The following is an 11,208-nucleotide window of genomic DNA, read 5'->3' as shown; positions in this document are numbered from 1 at the left end:
ATATGGGGCATTTATAAGATTCAAGGCACGCTGCAAGTGCACTCACATCGTGGCGAGACTTTTCGAACTTTTTATCGGGGTTGCCAATGCTTACGATGAGCTAGGGGTGCTGGTTAACAGGGACTGCTGTAATTGTAGATGTCGATAGTGTTGTTGTTTGTAGATGCTGACGTTCCTGTTGAAGAAGGACGAGGTTTGCACAGGCAACCAGTCGAAGACGCTGCTGCACATGGCGGCATGTAAGCTCGTTGCTGTGTGTAGAGAAGCGCAGCCTATCAACTTCTTGCCAGTGTAGATTATCACGGATTTAGGAACTCCCAAACGTAGCAATCAGACAGACACCTTCTCCTTTTCATTGTATGTGCAAAATGGAGGAGGAGAGAGAGAGAGAGAGATTCTATTTGCTCCAACTTTTTTCCATGACACATGGATCTCTCCAATTCTCGCCACCTGCACAGCTCCGTTTTTCAAGTTTTTTTTTCCCGCCTCTTTGCTGCTTGCCATTAAGAATACAACTCTTCGACCCATGAGAACCGACGGTACTTTGCCTTTTTCCCCTCATTTTTATAATTCACTCACTCGGCTTACCTTAATGATGGTGCTATATAGCTCAGCCATCATAGAACTAACCGTTATGACGTGGTAATTGGTGACCAGCTAGTTACATTCACCTCTAAGATTAGGCTTGATCCAAGTTTCTTAACAGTCTGAAGGCAACCCATCCTATCCATACTACTTGTTCATGCACACCTCTTGTCACATGGTGGACGCTTCAACCTTGATACATGGTGAGGTGGAAGAAGTGCGAGTTTTTTTTTTTGAATTTCCTACGAAGCATGATACCACTATCAAATCCCCACCGGATCACCTCGTAGAACGCTTTTGGTACAAGGCTCGAAACCTGCAAACAAACCAAACAAACATGAAGGGGGTGCATGCCTGACTCACCTCCCAACCTTGATAGCCGTGGGCAAGCCCACAAGTCATGGTGGCTGTCTCGCGCGGGGGTCGAGTACTAGTATTGCTTAAATCATGTGTAGGCATATCCATTCCCATGCATGAATTCTTGTCCACTTAATCAATCTAAAGAAAGCTCTCATTGGCCCACCCAATGTCCGACTTAGTCTAGCACTGTGTCACATCCCCAGGCATGATTGCATCATGTGCATGCATATGGCAACCCTCTATTGTCATAAGTGGAGCATCACTATGCATGTAGAGATGTTTGGCATATTCAAGTATATGTTCCTTTATGAAATAATCCACATCATTATCTTATTTGGCATATTCAAGTATATGTTCCTCTATGAAATCCACATCATTATCTTATTTGCGCCCTAATAATTGTCTCCTTCCTTCTTGGGTTGTTTGGTGAATATGTCCACTTTCTACCATTCTAGATATATGCAAAAAGCATCTTTTGCTCGCACCTACTTTTGCACATTCACTTTTCTCCCTCAAGCCAAGGAAGGGAGTAGGGAAGGTAGACCCCTTGCAATTATTATTGCGGCTCTCCATGCAAACACCTAATGCCCACAAGGCATTTTTTTTGGCTAAATGTCTCTCTCAATTTTGATTCCTTAAAAGTTTCATAATCAACATAGCAAACCAATCATCACAAACCTTGTCATTTTAAAGTTTCGTAAAGATCATAGAAAATCAATCAATGATCACAAACCTTGTTGTTTTAATTTGATCATCCTAGTCAAAGACATATACTTTTGCTAAATCCTTTTCAAAAAATATAAGTAAAAATTTCCTTTGTGTCTTTGATATAAAACATGAATCTTTATTATTTTAAAAGATTCTATGAAGACATAACTATATACATTATTTTGATGAATGAAACAATCACAAAAGAGACATATCTTATGCTCATCGTAACTTGAACTCTATCATAGATTTTAAAATAGTTATAGCAAACAATATAGAATTTGGCATGTGAAGCCACTTTGTTAAGACTTAAAAAAGGATTACAATTATAAACTAGAGATCCCATGAATATTTAATGTAGCCAATCCAATTGACATGCTATCATACGTGTTAAGTGTCTCCCTAGCATTAACCCCTTTGGGCATGTTCTGGTCGATGTAAAAACCCATAATCAAGGTGAACAAATGCTCTTTCAATCTCTGGTAAACATTCAAGGTTATTTTGTAAGCTCTCACCAATATCATGTGCATCATTTAATGGCATCTCACCTGGCAAAACAATGTCCACCTCCGCAAAGTAATATCCTCCGAACTTGTAAGCTTTTATTGTATCAATATGTTTGATAGCTTTGTGATGATTCCAACACAAGTATGTTATTGTTTTGTAAAAAATGAGGTGGTGATGTCTCTCCTACTAGAGAAGATATATTTTCGAGCACAGTATGACTCCAGTTCCATATTGTGTATATTGCCAACTGCTCAAGCACAAATAATGATTGTTATAAATGGATAATTATGCATAAGCATAATCACGATTAATCTATTTTCACATGAAAAGTGCTCCTTTTACTTGCAAAGTGATTATTTTGCTGGAAAAAAGATAATATGACATTTCTAATGTATAAGAAATAACTTTATCATTTTATTTCCATAATGATTATCGTTCTAATAAGTTGATGTTTGCAATAATGGTGGTGATAATAGAAGAAATGACATGATAAAACTGTAAGAATAATAGTACTATGAAATGATACTCGATAGAAGAGTATTATTAATCATGATGCAACAATGGCGAGAATAAGTGTGGCAACTAGGATAGTGATGTGATTTGGTGATTTTGCTTACACCTATGATATAATTTAATCATATTCTTTTACCACATTCCAATCTGATTTTCTCAACTCTGAGTATAAGGCTTCGACTGAACTTGGAAGGTAAAATGGAAAGCTGGAACCTGGAGAAAGAGATGGAAGCTCATATGGGAGTCCAATTTGCCCTTGAAGTTTTAGGCCTTTTTGTGAAAAGTATGTCTAGTGGCTTTACCAGTAGGTTCCAAGCTTATACAAAGGAATTTTACTTCAGGTTGCTATCCAAGGTGTAGGACAACCTTGGAAGATGGGAGACATCTCTTCTGGGGGTGCCCAGCCATCAGGGGATTTTGGGTGAAGATAGAGAAATGGGTGGCTAGATCTTTGGGGGTTCAGGGATTGTGGGGGGATTGGGTTTTGGGAAAGGGGATAGAACCTAATGAGATTACTAACTGCTTATTAGGAGATCTAGATTTCTAGAAATAACTTAATATTTTATAGGGGTAGGGAAACTGGGTTGAATAGCATTGAAGTGATGTATAAGTGTGTTTATCTCTGTAAATCTGTATATTATGCTAACCAATTGAATGATGCTAGTACACTTCAGGCAATTCATTCTCTATGCAATGGAATCAGATGATTTGCTCTCTACAGAGCAGACCTTGGCACATACTAGGAAGCCCTAACCAAAAGTTTGTATGCATGAATTCATTATCAAGGAGGTAAATACCAGGCTGCCGAAATTTGGACCCAAGACCAAGAGGTGGTACCTAAAGGTGAAGCACCTTGTATATACGTTTGTGGCATTCATAGAAAATCCAGTGGACACTAGACCTATGGTGAACTGAATTCTAATGAGCGGAAATTGGAGCAGATAGGGGCCTTAGGGAAGTGATAAAAGGCTAAACATTTTGGGAATAAGGAGTTAGCCCAGGTGGGCTGCCTAATATTGTAAGTAAGAAGCTGGATGTAATTAGTGGCAACACCTAATATATATTAAATAATAATAATCATATTCTTAAAATGGGTAGTCGTACTTGAGTAATGTTACAAATTCTTGCTGTGTCTATATTTTTGTTATTGTTGATAATCATGTATGGTATAACAAAAGAATTAGTCTTATTTATTATGACATCAACCGTATTAGCAATACTTAATAGCCTTAGCAGTGTCAAAAATATTAGTGGTTGCTATAAGTACCACTTATAAGAATAATCACATATGTATAACTACTACTAAGGGTAGCTTTAAGTTACAAGCCTAAACAAAACTTGAACTTATAAGATTTTTTTTTTGGTTTAATGTGATTTTGAGTATGTAGTAACATACCACTATGGGACCAACAGGATCTATCCACCAGTAAAATTTTGCTGCCAATATTGCAGCTAATAGTCCAATTATATTTGTGATTACGTCAAATAAATGATCTTTTACATAAGCTTGCACAATGTCATTCTTCAAGGTTTTACATAGTAGCATAAGGTTGAACTTTAGAAAAGTAACAAAAAGCATCACTCCAATCACCCAAAATTTGTTTATGCCTTGTAATGCCAATTGACTACTCTGTTAAAAAAATGATGCCATATAAAGAGGTGAGAATTCTCTATTTTGTAAATATAGTAGATATATTTAAAAATCAAATTAAACATCATAAACTTTCTCATCGAAAAATCACACTTATATTCAAACATGTATTGTTAGGTAAAGAAAGTGTTTTCCAAAAGGTTTTCCACGCTTTAACTTTACATCATCTAAAATTTGCAAGAAAATATGTAATCATGGCTCACCCACACAAGTAGTCAACTTTTAATAGCACGCTCATAAGCATATGGGTGAAATGAAAAAAGTTTATGAGACAGTTTTCTGCATAACAAAAATTCATGAGATAACCAATTTGTGATGTTTTAAATATCCAAGAATCAATTAACCCATAAATAATTATTTTAATTACAGCATCAACATCATTATTTTAATTATTTCAATTACAGCATCAACATCATCTATAACTAATGCATGCTTTTCTTATTAAATGTATACTTCCAAAGTTTATGCTATACGAAAAAATATGTCTTAGGGGAAATGGGTATGAAACATTTACGTTATTGCAAAATGTGTTGCAATTATTAGATAAAGATTCTTGGAAACTTATATACATTTTTGCAAGTGGCAAAAACATCATAACTTCACGAATTAAGCATGACAACACACATATATAACACTTTCATGTGTATGCGTGCATCCACATGAAATCACATACTATGTGCCATGTTGCATGAACACGCACTTGCGTATGATTACGCAAGTCGCACATGCACATGCATATGTATGCATGCATGCACACACACACACACACACACACACACACACATGCTCTCTCTCTCTCTCTCATACATGCACAGGGACGTGCACATGTACATGCACACGCACATGTGTGTGCATACACACATACACACAACACACACACACACACTCGCACACACAACCCCACACATGGTACCTCTAATTGGGCATTCATCTTATATGGTATTCTTGCAAGTAATTCAATTTCTTCTACTTCTTGTTTATAGCTCTAGTCTATTTCTTCTACTTCTTGTTTATAGCTCTAGTCTATTTCTTCTACTTCTTGTTTATACTACCTGATCTAGTCCATTTATGAATGGACCATTATATGTAGGATTCTTATCGTATCTCTAATTTACAAAAAAAGGAGGTTATTAATTTACATTATAAAACTCTTAAATACTATTAAAGTTTCTCCTTGTTTAGGTAATTGTTTATCCAAAATGAGTTAACAATACAAATTTTGCTTACATTGATAAGCCTACAATATGAATCAACTTATCTTAGTTCTGACAATGTTTTTTGTTGGATGGCTTTAGACAAGGTGGTGAGATGGTGCCCTTGGGTGATGATCTACCATGTTTTTCTTGGATGAGTTAGATGAGGTGGTGCCCTTGGGTCATGTTTTTCTCTTGGATGGGTTAGATGAGGTGGTGTCCTTGAATGGTGGTCTACATAATCCTAGTTCACCTATATGAAAGTATACATATTTTTATTACAACTATATTATCACAAATCTAAAATAATTGTGCTTTCTAGTAGGTATGAAACCATGTCGTCTTAAGACAAACATCATGGCTTTTTAAAAGCATAAGTACTATCTTTGATGATAATATGTATATGTAACACACACACACACACACACACACACACACACACACACACACACACATGCATACACACACATTTTTTTAAGTTTTACAAAATACTCAAAGGGTTTATGAGATCAAGCCATGTACTAGTGTGTTAGTGTGCCATGATTAGGATAACAGTTAGAATGTGGAAATATGGAAAACGAATGCTAGACAAAAAATCGTTTATATCTATGTGATCTCGACAAATACAAATGACAATAATTTATGAGAGAGAGAGAGAGAGAGAGAGAGAGAGAGAGAGAGAGAGAGAGAGATGTGCATATAAAATCTGGTATATATTTAGCACTAGCTCTTCAATCACTAACCATTTAAACTTTAGACATCAAGTTCCTTAAATATGACAGACTAGCTATATGAAATTGATGAGAGAATGAGAGATTTTAGTTAAAATAAAAATTTAGGCATACCTTGATAGTGCTATCATAGAAAAAGAAAATGTTTAATGCTTTAACTTATACTTGTAAGAATATCACATGATTTACAAACATTCTTAGCCTGAGGTTACAGACTTAAAAGTTCATTTTAAAATAAAAAATCCATGGAATCATCTATCAAAAGCATACTATTCAATAAAGAGTATCTAATCATGAGGAGCATGGGCATTACAAGAAATAATAAAAGTTGATAGCAAGTTGATAAGCAAGTACAATCAAATAAATAATGGATGATTTTACAAATGACCAAAGAAGTAAAAGCCTCACCACAATAGAAAATGAGATAAGAACAAAACTTACTTACTTTTATCAATCCAAATTCTACATATTTAAGCTGCTTACATATAATATTTTTTTTTATTTCTACAAGTGGTGCAACGTACAAGGGGTTGAAACAAGAAGGAAAGTTCAAATGTAACCTGAGATATAAGTTGCCTCGTAGACGAGGGGACCAAGGATATCTAGACTCAAGAGATTTTTCTACAAAATAAGCTTCTTAAATGTTATTATGTAACACACTGAAGTCTAATAAGCGAACAAAGACTCATGGCAATCTACATACCGGTGTAAGGGACTCATTCACACTGTGTAGATCTTGGTGCTGAAGATCTTCGCACACATGATCATTATTCTGAAGTGAATCATCATCTTTCGTTGGCCTAGTTTTCCGTTTCTAAATTATGGGAAAACATTGTTAACGGTATAAACATAAATGGCCAAAAAATCACTCACATGTTTCTCATAGCCCCCAACAATTCTTTGCTGAATCGCTTGAAGCCGTTGATCATTGGATGCCATGTCACGGGACCTTTTTTGTACTTCTTGAAGAAATAATTTAAAGCTCACAAAATACATCAAAAATTGAAACAAAGACTTGAAGTAAATTGAAATCAAATAACATAGCATAACATAAGGAAAAGGAAATAGAATAACATCACCATCAAGACAAGATTGGGTGCAATCTCCCCCTCCCATGCCGTGTAGCTCCACTTCCACGACATGAGTATTTAGAGAAATTTTATTCATCAAAATAGCCCAAGGAGCTAATAATAGATGTGCGTACAAATTGGGCTTGCTTTTTCCACTTTTGGGTATTGCTTTACATATTATTAACCATATGAAGTCTCCTAAGGTTTGTACATATAAAACCTTTGCCCAAATATAATTGCTAATGGGCTTTGTTACATAAAATAACTTTGTGCACATTTGCACATATAATAATCTTGTGCACATTTGCACATTCCATTAAGTTGAATCGTGCACAAATTAAATTAAGCATATTTTTCTATGATTATTAATTCATCAAAAATATGATAAAATATATATCTGTAACAGTCCTCCCATTTGAGGAAGCAACTATCCTCAGTTGTGTAAGAAAAATTATACTCGTAGGTATTGATGTCATAACTTACAAGGTAAACTCAGAGGTCCGAACATGGTCAGAGGCACAAAGGCATGGCTTAGAGGTTCTTATGGACATGGAATACAAACAAGAAAACTCGTGCGACACCTAAATTGATGATCGTGACACTGATCATCAAATAAAAAATAATATGCATACAAAGTCTAATACATGATTCACAAAAAAAAATGATCATCATCTTCACACCACCCCTTAATCCACCAGCCATATGACACCTCAATCGGTACCCTCGTATAGTGTGACACCTCAATCGGTACCCTCACACAACATCTCATGCAGTGCAATACCTCAATCGGTAGCCTCGCACTTCTCCTTGGCTATACTTATAGACACTATCCATGTTAGTTAAACAATTAATTGAACACGTCAATTAATCCCAACGTCGTCTTGAGATATAGACAACTCATATGTAGAAACCTTAGGAGACTTCATATGGTTAATAATATGTAAAGCAATATCCAAAAGTAGGATAAGCAAGCCCAATTTGTATGCACATCTATTATTAGCTCCTTGGGCTATTTTGATGATTAAAATTTCACTAAATACTCATGTCGTGGAAGTGGAGCTACACGGCATGGGGGGGAGGGGAGATTGCACCCAATCTTGTCTTGATGGTGATGTTATTCCTTTCCCTTTCCTTATGTTATGCTATGTTATTTGATTTCAATTTAATTCAAGTCTTTGTTTCAAATTTTGATATATTTTGTGAGTTTTAAATTATTTCTAAAAGAAGTAAAAAAAGGGTCCCGTGACATGCCATGTACGCTCTCATGGCCTTATTGACGAAGTCGTCAATAAAGTTTTCTTGGGAGTCAATTCCATGTGATTCCACCATGCTCTCCCATTCACATTCGGCCTTCAATCTTTGCAATTTTTAAAATTTTTCCCTACCGTTCTCTAGCTTCTGGTTTGCATCATGGAAGCGTACTTGAGTTTGCTTTACAAATTGGAGACTAGGAGCACGATGACCGCCCCTATTCTTTTAGGTCGGCCAATCTTTCACAAGGGGATCTCAATGGAGATATTGTGAGCATCCTTTAAATGATCCATCATATTGCGGAAGCTCGACATTGTCGAACTACTTCTCCATTGGCTAATGTAATGGTCACATAAGGGTCTGGAGAAGATCCCATGAGGAGCCCAGCTTTTAGGTAGAACTATGTGAGAGAGTAAGGGAGGAAGGGAAAACTCGGCCAAGCCTCACCGGTTGGGATTAGAAGAAGGGAGTAGAAGAACTCCTGGGAATTTCCCATGAAATTGTTTTTATGAATAAACTAACACACTCTTTGGAATATTGAATTTTTTAGTAAACAAAGTGCATAGTCAAAATGAACTAGCTTTGCAACCATAGAACCATACAAGAAGTAGGCTTTTCAACCATAGAATCATGCACAAACTTTGTTTAGTTTCCTTTAGAATCATCAATTATGCAGCATACACCATACAGAGAACACAACAATTTCCTTTAGGATCATCATTAATTGTTTACTTAGAACACAACAATTTCCTTTTGGATCATCGTTAATTGTTTACTAAGAACACAACAAGAGAAAATGCAAAACGTCAAGGAATAAAATGACCAAATAGTTAACAAGTTTAAAACCTGTGATAAATGTGCGGGAGGATTGAATGTCCAAAGAACCACACCAGCTGAAGTATGTGGCCGCCCAATGATTGTGAGAACCACGCCAACTTGCCACTGACTATTGATCTCAGCTTACAGTCATGCATGAGGGGAAAACTAATTAGCGAGGTTGCTGGCAGGCTCCATAGGAAAACAAGCGCTCGCTTGGGAGGTAAACTAATCGTGGTCGTCTACTGGAGGCGAGCCTATAAAGTAAACGCATGAGGTTGCTTGCAGTCCAGGGGCTGTAGAAGCTGGGTGCAAGATGAATGCAACAGCTGCCAGACTAGGGGTGAGTAAAGTGGTAGCGAACCTGGGCGCAAGATGAATGCAGCAACTGTCGGACTACTGGGAATACGTCTTGAGTGAGAATCGTGAGTCCAGGTGGGAGTGTAAACTAGGGGTGAGTAAACTGGTAGGGCGCAAGATGAATGCAGCAGCTGCCGAACTACTGGGAATACATACAAAGTGAGAATCGTGAGTCTTTGAGGGAGGCAAAATTGCTCTGGACGCCCAGTAAACTAGGAACAAGCTTAGTAAGCTAGGAACAAGCTGGCAGCTGAAGTAAACTAGGGTCACGCGCAAACTGCTGCAAACGGCGCTGTAATCAAATCGTGGCCTGCTGGCAAACGGCGATGCATTCATCTTGCACGTATGCCATCAAAACTGACAGCCACAACGTGCAGGTTGACCAGGAGCATGTTCAGTTTCTGGCAAATCGGCATCTTTTTTCGTCAACTGGCGACCCATGTCCCGGTGGCGGTCGATCTTCTCCATCGCTCCTCAGCCGCAGATTTCATCTGACTGGGGTCTTAAAGACCCCATCCCATGGCTCTTAGTCCTGAGGCTCTTTCAGGGGCAAGTGCACGGACTTGCAGAAGACCTATCGAAATCGAGATCATCAGTCGTATATCGTGCAGAATGAACGTCTTCATAGAGGAAAATTCCTCATTGTCCATAAGGCGGCAACCTTAGGAAATACCCCTTTTGATATTTAGTACATAACATATTCAGGCTAGTTGATGTATAGGGCCTGAATAATTAATGTATAGGAGAAGCGAAGGTTTAGACGTTTGCTTCTGGGGGCCTAAACCTTCACTTCTCACGGCCGCCATCTGTCTCCCTCTCTCAGAGGGGTGCCCCTGTTTCCCGACGCCGCCATCTCTCCCACACTCTCTCATACACGGCTGTCTACCTCACCCGCCCTCTCTTCGCGCTCAACTATGTCAAGGTCCCCTAGCATCTCACGCACTCTCTGATTCCTTGTCTCTGAAGGGTGCTCGTCTATCTGAGGCATGCCGTCTCTCCCTCCACGCTCATTTCCCCTTTCCCAAGGTCTGCAGGCATCGACACTCTCTCCCTATCTTACACCTTTTGTAACATTCTAGAAAATTCGACAGGCCCTCACTGCCATACGTCAAATCGATATTCAATGTAGTTTTCCTAAGGTTCAATCAAACCCCATATTTACTAAGGTTCAAGTAATTTTCCAAGGTTCTCTTCTCTGAAGTAATTAATTAATGCTAAGGAGAATTTGGTACCCATATTTATATTGTGAACTGATCTATACCTACCTATCTATCTACTAGTGGTATGACCTGTCTTCGACATTAAATATATATTCTTACATGCATAAAAACACTTACATGCCTACATTGTAATTACATAGATATACAAACATTATTTAAGTAAATTGAATGAGACACTATATAAGTAGAATACTTGTTTTCCTTTGCCAACTACTCACAAACTTATCAACACTTGAGCAACAA

The 11,208-nt window shown here is 37.5% G+C and overlaps 1 pseudogene; it reads right to left on the bottom strand.

Moving 5' to 3' along the window:
- Positions 1-2,061: 2,061 nt before the first annotated feature.
- LOC147615068 (metal tolerance protein 5-like) lies at positions 2,062-10,733 on the bottom strand (annotated as a pseudogene).
- Between the last annotated feature and the right edge of the window lie 475 nt (positions 10,734-11,208).

This window comes from Cibotium barometz, chromosome 40 (assembly GCF_041138505.1).
Source record: "Cibotium barometz isolate CiBa-2024 chromosome 40, ASM4113850v1, whole genome shotgun sequence".
Lineage (NCBI taxonomy): Eukaryota > Viridiplantae > Streptophyta > Polypodiopsida > Cyatheales > Cibotiaceae > Cibotium > Cibotium barometz.
Note: the sequence above shows the minus strand (reverse complement) of the source record. Positions and strands in the feature narration are given on the sequence as shown.